Consider the following 7,990-nt stretch of genomic DNA (forward strand, 5'->3'; position numbering starts at 1 on the left):
ACAGTTTGGGATTATCAGAGAAACTTAAAGACACACATCCAGTGAGGGCTGCTAAATGTTTAACAACTGGCTCTCTAGGAGGAATGCCCTGATTTGCAGTATTAGCTGATTTCCGTGGTGTAAAAACTAGCAAGTAACAATTCATTAAAAATATATATAATATAACTAACTGCAAGTTTATATAATTTAATTTTTAATAAGAGCTGTTTTAATTTATTTATAAAATTCCTGAAGTTTTAATGTTTGGTTCTGAGGGACCAGCATGAGCCAGGTCTAGCACATATACTTCCATGGCCACACCCAGAAATTCCATACACCCCTAGAGAAATGTGTTCATATGTGTACCTACAGAACCATTCACAGTCTTGTCTGTAATAGCTCAAAACTGGAAATAACCTATTATCCAATAATAAATAGATTAGATAACTCTGGTATGTTCATAAAATGAAATTTATTATACAGCAATGAAAACAAACTGGAGCTGCATGTAGCAATATGGATGCACCTTTAAAACAATGTTGAGGGAAAAATAGACAAAAGAACACATCAATACAATTTAATTAATGTAAAGTTTAAAAACAGACAATGCAATAGTGTTTAGAGACATGCACACAGGCAACGAAACTGTAAAGCGAACCAAGAAAATGTCATAAAATGCAGGATGGTGACTACCTTTGAGCAGAAAAGCAGAGTTGTATTCAAGGGCACATGTGGTTTCTGGGGTGCCGAAATGTTGCTTCTTGAAGTTGTGGTAGTTTCCTAGACCTTCAATTCACCTAAACCTGTATTCTATCACTTCTCAGCCTTTTGGCTAAGATCAAGTGTAGTACCTAAACCTGTATTCTAAATATTTTTCTGCATGTGTGTTGCATTTAACAATTTTTTAAAAGTTAAAGTTAATAGACATGTTTCTCTAAGCATAACTTTTAGGTGCAGCAAAGTTAGTATCTGAAAGGTATGGATGTTATGGTCAAACTCTGACTTTGGTTTTCAGTTGGCATGGCATTAAGTTATCTCCCCTCTCAGTTCATTCCTGCTCCCAGATGGAAGCCTTCAGTAGGAAAAAGGGGTCATCCTTCTCCTTGTCCCTCTTCCCCAGCTCACTGTTTTTCCTGGCCCCCCTTTTCCTACTATGTTTCCCCCTTACTAATAGTCTCAGAGAGAAGTTAAGCCTGAGTTAGGCTGCGCATGGTCAAAGTCATCTCTCATGAGCTCTGCAGAGCCTCCTCTTGTCCCTCAACTTGAGCAGGTACATCTATATTCCAGGTGGTCCTGAAATTCTTTCCTTAGACCCTGGTCACCCAGCCTTCTCCTCTTAAGGTCACCCCATACTACCAGCTCGTCCCACTGGACAGGACGAAGACAACCTCATGTTAGCTCTCCCCTGTGTGGTCCACATCTGGTGTGTGTGGTGGATGCTGTCAGGTCTCTTGCCCTGACTAGTTCAAGAAGTGCAGACCCTCTCAACCTGGCTAACCTGCTGGCTCCACTACCAAGACAGAAAATCAGCTCTTTCTCACTCTGGATTTCCTTTGGTAGAAACGAGTCAGGCCCCATCCATGGTTCATTTTAGCTTTGTGAAGAATGGGTCAGGTTCCATTTCTGGGTCTCCCAAGTGAATGGCGTACTGATCAAATCTCCAGTGATTTCTTGGGAGCCACCCTTGTTGGGCTTATGTCAGAAAATAGTGCCTTCTAACATAGGGAAAGGGACAGGATTCAGCAGAACACAAGCTCTCACCAAAGGCATCCTCTTGCCAAGATTCACACTAATGTAATCACAAGAGTCCCTAAATCTGGATGAGAGAGTGTCAGAATGATTGATGTGAAAAGACTTGAGCAGACATTGCTACTTTGAAGATTGGAGAGGCCACAAGCAAGGAATGAAGGCAGCCTCTAAAATCTGGAAAAGGCAGGCGCCTGGGTGGCTCAGTTGGTTAAGCGACTGCCTTCGGCTCAGGTCATGGTCCCAGAGTCCTGGGATCGAGTCCTACATTGGGCTCCCGGCTCAGCGGGGAGCCTGCTTCTCCCTCTGACCCTCTCCTCTCTCATGCTGTTTCTCTCTCGCTCGCTCTCTAATAAATAAATAAATAAAATCTAAAAAAATAAAAAATAAATAAAATAAAATCTGGAAAAGGCAATAAAATGGATTCTTTTCTAGAGCCTTCAGACAGGAACACAGTCCTGTCGACACCTTGATTTTAGCCCAGTGAGACCCATTTCAGACTTTTGACCTCCAGAACTGCAAGACAAATTTATGTTGTTCTAAGCCACTAAGTTTGTGGTAATTTGTTACAGCAGCAAAGAAAACTAGTACAAAGGAAGAATGGAGACAAAACCAGAAGATTCCAATAGAATATCAGTGTCAAGGGCAAATAAATATGTGGATTTTGGAAGTATGTTGTTTACTTACTGCCTATGGGACTTGAGAAAAGTTACTAAAGCGCTATGTGCCTGAGTTTCCTCACCTGTGAAATAAGATATAACAATACTGTTTAGAAGGATGCTTTTTATATAATAAGTTCTTAATAGCTTTAACTATTAACATTATTAGTACAGGATGATATGGGAGCAGGTAGAATGATCCATTTACCTGGACTGTATCTGGACATGAAAATCACCAATGGAAGATTAAGACTCCCTAGTCATCTTCCAGACTCTGCATGTCACAACTCTGATCTCATTCTCAATCCCCTATGCTTTTTGGTAGAGCACATGGTCCATTAAGAAGATCCTCCATATCATTCTGAACATTCCCATCACCTTCTTGCTCTAACAGAAATCTGTCCCCACTGCTGGACACCATTTTCCCTGGTGCCTCCTTAACTGTGGGTAAGGAGAATTTGAGTTGGGGCTATATCTAGTTTGGGATTCATAGGATATAATGATGAAGATCCCTGTACCCCAATGTATAATTAAGTTCCTGCTTGCTCTGCTGAACTAGGAATGATTTCTTCTGCTGTACACTGTTTACTCACCCAGTGTGGGGGCCTATGGATCAGATATCATATCATGATATGAAATTAGTCTGCAACTCCTGCCACAGAAGTAAATGCGCAGTAGAAGAAAAATAAGATTTAAAATAAACAGGACCCAAAGTTTTATGGAAAACTCTTTCAATTATTAGACATGTATTATGTCTAATATATCTTACATATCAAACAGAGGATTGGGTTCTCATCAAAGCTCAGTTAAAATGAAAGATACCTCTTGCTTAATATTACAGCATATGTAATTATAAATTCATTAGACATTTATTTCTTTTTTTGATGTGTAGAAATAAATGAAGACACAACCAAATGAAAATAGGCAAAGTCTGTTTATTCAGAGCTTGCTATAACAATGAAGTCAGCCACCATCACTTGCATTTTAGCAGAGGCTCCAAGGCAAGCAGAGGCGTGGAAAAGCTTTCTAGTGGAAAAAAAGGAAAGCTTCAAGTGTGCCCTGATTGGAGGCTGTTGGCATAAAAAAAAGCTGGAGGTGGGCTAACTAGGAGTGCTGTGTCCTATATGATTGGTTAGGGGTTATATTTGGGTTTTTCTCTGGTTGGTCCTACATTGGAAGCAAAAGTTAAGGAAGCTGTCAGGTTTTACTCAAATTCTGGTCATTTGGGACCAATCGGTATAGGGGGTTATTGTTTGGCTTTCTGGACTAGTTGTTAGAGATAATGGTCTGACTTCCTACAAGTCTCACTGACAGATAGTGAGCTAGCTTCCTGGGCTACTTACTATAGATAATGTTTTGGTTTCCTGGTCTGGTTGCTGTAGATTGTAGATCAGAGTTCTGTTTTTATTTATCATCTGGTCATTATCTATTTGTATATTCATCTTCTCAGATGCTAATCATATGAAGTAAAATCTATCAGGATCCCTATGTGTGCTGGGCATAAACCTGTAGCAACACTACAAACAGCACATATGTCAATGTAAAGACGAATGTTTATATTTCCAAACTACCACTTATGAACAAATTTCAGTTTGGCTACTTATGAACAATTTCAAAGACCAGATTGTTTATCTCTGCAGAAAAATATTACAAAACTATTGTCAGATGAAGAAGTAATCAAGGATATGTACCCCAAAAGTTAAAAGTTATAATATAGACATGTATAATATGTAACAATATATATAATATAGAAATTATAAGCATAATAATGATGTTATGTTACTTTTATGGATTTTGTGATGTTTGTGTTGTAAGTTTTTTTAAACTTGTAATCTCTTTTGAAATTGCATTTGAGTATCTGAGAAGGAAAGTTTCCAAAGAGCTAAGGAGCAAGGGTGTAAAAGATTGGACCTAGAGGCATCTGGCAGGTAAAAAGAAGAATGGTATGGGAGAGCTTGGTAAGCAGGGCCATAAAATGTTGAGATCATCAGTGAAAGGGTTAGCCCTGACAAACAGAGGAAGGCTCTTTCTGTGTAGCAGGAGAAAAAAAAAATGAGAGACTAAATATACAAGGAGACAATGATCAGATGATATATAGAAATAGAACTTTGACCTCCCCTCCCCAATCTGCAGCAACCTGCCCAAGAAATTAATTCCCTTATCTGCAATAAATGGCCCAGGAAGCCAGCCTGCTGTTAAGTCAGACTTGTAAGAAGTCAGATTGCTATCACTAGTAACAATCCAGGAAGTTAAACAATAACTTCTGGAACAACCAGCTCAAAGTGGCCAGAACTTGATTAATAACTGACAACTTCCCTAATTTTTGTTCTTGTTTCCAACTTAGGACCACAAGAGAAAGCCAAATATGCATCCCTAACCAATCACATTTATAACCCACCTGTAGATTTCCCAGGCCAATAGCCTCCAAACAGGGCATGCCTGAAACCTTTCCTTTTTTTTTTAACTAAGAAGCTTTCCCACTGCTCTGCTCACCTTTGAGTTTCTGCCCAAATACAAGTGATGGTAGCTGACACCCCTGCTATCACAAACTCTGAACAAGTAGCCTTTGCTTTTCTCATTTGGCTGTTCTTTGTTTATTTCCTTCAGGAGAGGGAACAGATAAAGACAGAGACTTAGTAATACAGAGGAAATGAGAATCTCAAGACAACCAAGAACACCCCAGAAAAGGAGATAGTTCCACCTGTGGAGCCAAGAGTATGGAGCTGGAGGCTTGAGAAGATAGAGAAGGTTCAGAGGGGATGATGTGGAGAACAGGGTAGGGAATCAACAATATGAAAGGGATATGGTAGGGTGATTTTTGAGCAGCCAGATGGTGGGGCTATATATATTCTGTCAACTGAAATGTATAAATTTAGAATCAAACTTGGAAGGTGACAGGGGTCAAGCAGGAAGCATAAGCAAGCTAACTTGGCTGAGGACAGCAGGGAATAGTGGAGACTGGCCAGCTGCAGAGCATGAAAGGGGGAGCAGCTATTCAACTCCCACTGACTGGGCCTGTGCTTCTTAAGGCAGTGATGTTGCCAGATGCTCAATTTTAAAGAGAAACTAGAAATCCAGAATTTTATAGAATTTTTTCACTTGTTTAAATTTTGGCAAATAATGTAATTTAAAAAATAAGATATAAAACATTCTATCAGTGTTGTTGTACATTCGTTTGCTTGAGGCTTCAGAGAAGGAACTGAAGGATACACTGATGTCTGATGATGTTAACTCATCCTCTAATATTCTGAACTTTTTTTCTTATTGCTCTCCTCATTCCTCCAGTCACACTGGCCTTCTGATGCCCCTGTGAATACGGCAAGAACACTCTTACCTCAAGTACTTGCTGTACGTGCTATCCCTTCTGTCCAGAATATTCTTTCCCCAGGTATTTGCATGACTTGCTTCATCTTCTTTCAAGTTACTTTTGCAGTGAGGTTCTCTGACTACCCTATTTTAAATTGCAACATCTCCAATAGCATTCCCTGGCATATTTCCCTTACTCCCTATCCATCACCTTGTCACCTATCCCCACACCTTTTTATTACCATTTTAGGTACTATTTTGCTTACTGTCCTTGCCCACAGGAATGCAGTACTTGAAAGCAGGTAATTTTTTCTGCTCAATTCCCAGGACCTAAAACAGTGCCTGGAATATAGTTTGCACTTAAATATTTCAATTGTTTTTTAACTGTCTTTACACTTAGGCATTGTAGCTACAAATACAGAATTATTTTTCCTTTTAAATGGTTTACATTTTCCCTTGCTCTGGGTGTTTCCACTCATAGAAAAGATTGCTTCTTGAGAATAAGTATCCAACAGTAATATAATCAAATTATTCTATTAATGTGAGAAATTGACTTTGATGTTTATCACATTTGCCTTAGCAGTAGATATTAGAAGTTGTGGAATGAGGGTGGACAGGAAGGGAAAAGACTGGAGATGGTGACTTACACAACCATTAATAGTGGACCAGATGGCTCAACATAACTCTACCATGGAAGATAACTAGAAAAACCATGTTAAATATAAAAATTAACTTCCTAGAAGCATCATAGATCTACCAACCTAGTGCAGAATTACAGAAGCCAAGGTCTACAAAAAGATGCTACTCTAAAAAGGTGAGCCCAGTAATTGGGGGACTCCAACTGCTAATGCATTAGAGGTAGCATTACCAGATAAAACACAACCAAATTTGAATTTTAGATAAACAGCGAATGTTTTTGGAATAAGTATATCCCAAATATTGCATGGGACATACTTTTACTAGAAAAAAGTATTTATTAGTTATCTAAAAGTTAAATTTACTAGATGTTCTTCAACATAAGAATAGACAAAAACTCTTCCCAAATCTCCCTTGAATATCCATGGAGCCACCATAAATGTTAAATGACTGTTCTTTCTAAGGATTGACCAGTGCCAGGCATCATACTCAGTGCTGGGAGAAGAGAGATCAGTAAGACACTCTCTTGGCTCTCAAAGAGGAATTTTCCTTCTTTGGGGTCTCTTGAATCTGTCACTTGCTTTCCAGTGTTTTCCTATACCCTAGGGACTATGGAGAGGGCTCTCTAGTTGGCCTCCTCCTTCCTGCAGTCCTACACAGCCCTTTCAGATTAGCCTTCCTGAACCTCAACCCACCATCCGCTTTTCTACAACCCCTCAGAAAAAAAAGAATCTCAGGCTCTCTGTATCCAACAAATGTGTACTCAGCTCTTGCTCTGTGCCAGGCACTCTTTTCAGTGGTAGAGCTCCAGCAAGGCCCTGCTGTGTACCATGTGGCACACGATGAAAGTGCCTTGAGGAGGAATCTTCTATCTTTAAGTGGTGACAACTTTTGATTTTACCTGAGTCCTATGATCCTAAAAAACGGGGAAGGTTAAGAAATCCCTCCACCCTTTGTATTCTAGAAAACCACTTACTGCAAAGGACCACCTTTTACCATATAACTGAGGTAAGACCCATAGATGCCTCTCTTATTTACCTATGACAAGGCCAGACCAGTATCCTCAAAATTCCCTTTCTTGCTTCATCAATGATTAGCTGAACTGCTGTCCCCACTGATCAATTGGAACAGCATGCTTGTTAACCAAACTTTGGTTAAGCTTCTCTCCTTCCTCCATGTTCCTGAACTTTGGTCCATCCTCACTCTGAGTCAGCATGACACCCCCTTCCCCCCTACCCCAAGAATAGGCTGGCCTCAGGGTCAAACATTCTCTGTTCTACTATCCAATTATAATACCTTATCATCACACTACCCCATACCTGGTTCATTCTAGCTCTATTTTTAACTCCCTATAAAATAAAAAATTTTTTTGCCTTCCTCTGGAGATGGTTGTAGATCCCACAGTCATGGTGCTCTCTCTACTGCAATTGTCTCCTCCCCCCTCCCACCCTTTCCATAACCCTTTTGAACAGAAGTCCCTCCTTACTAAATCCAGATTTGCTTTTTATTTGATATTGGTCAGTGAAGGTCTCTCTTTATAGCAACATTTGAGCAGAAGCCTGAAGGAAGTTAGGGAATGGAGCATATTGATTCTGGTGGGGAGAAACATTCCAGGTAGGGAAACAACAAATACAAAAGACACAAGGAGAGATCATGCTTCTCAT

At 39.7% G+C, this 7,990-nt stretch overlaps 1 pseudogene; it reads left to right on the top strand.

Moving 5' to 3' along the window:
• Window positions 1-791: 791 nt before the first annotated feature.
• On the top strand, window positions 792-946 carry LOC123323275 (annotated as a pseudogene).
• Window positions 947-7,990: the final 7,044 nt, after the last annotated feature.

Source organism: Neomonachus schauinslandi, chromosome 1 (genome assembly GCF_002201575.2).
Source record: "Neomonachus schauinslandi chromosome 1, ASM220157v2, whole genome shotgun sequence".
Lineage (NCBI taxonomy): Eukaryota > Metazoa > Chordata > Mammalia > Carnivora > Phocidae > Neomonachus > Neomonachus schauinslandi.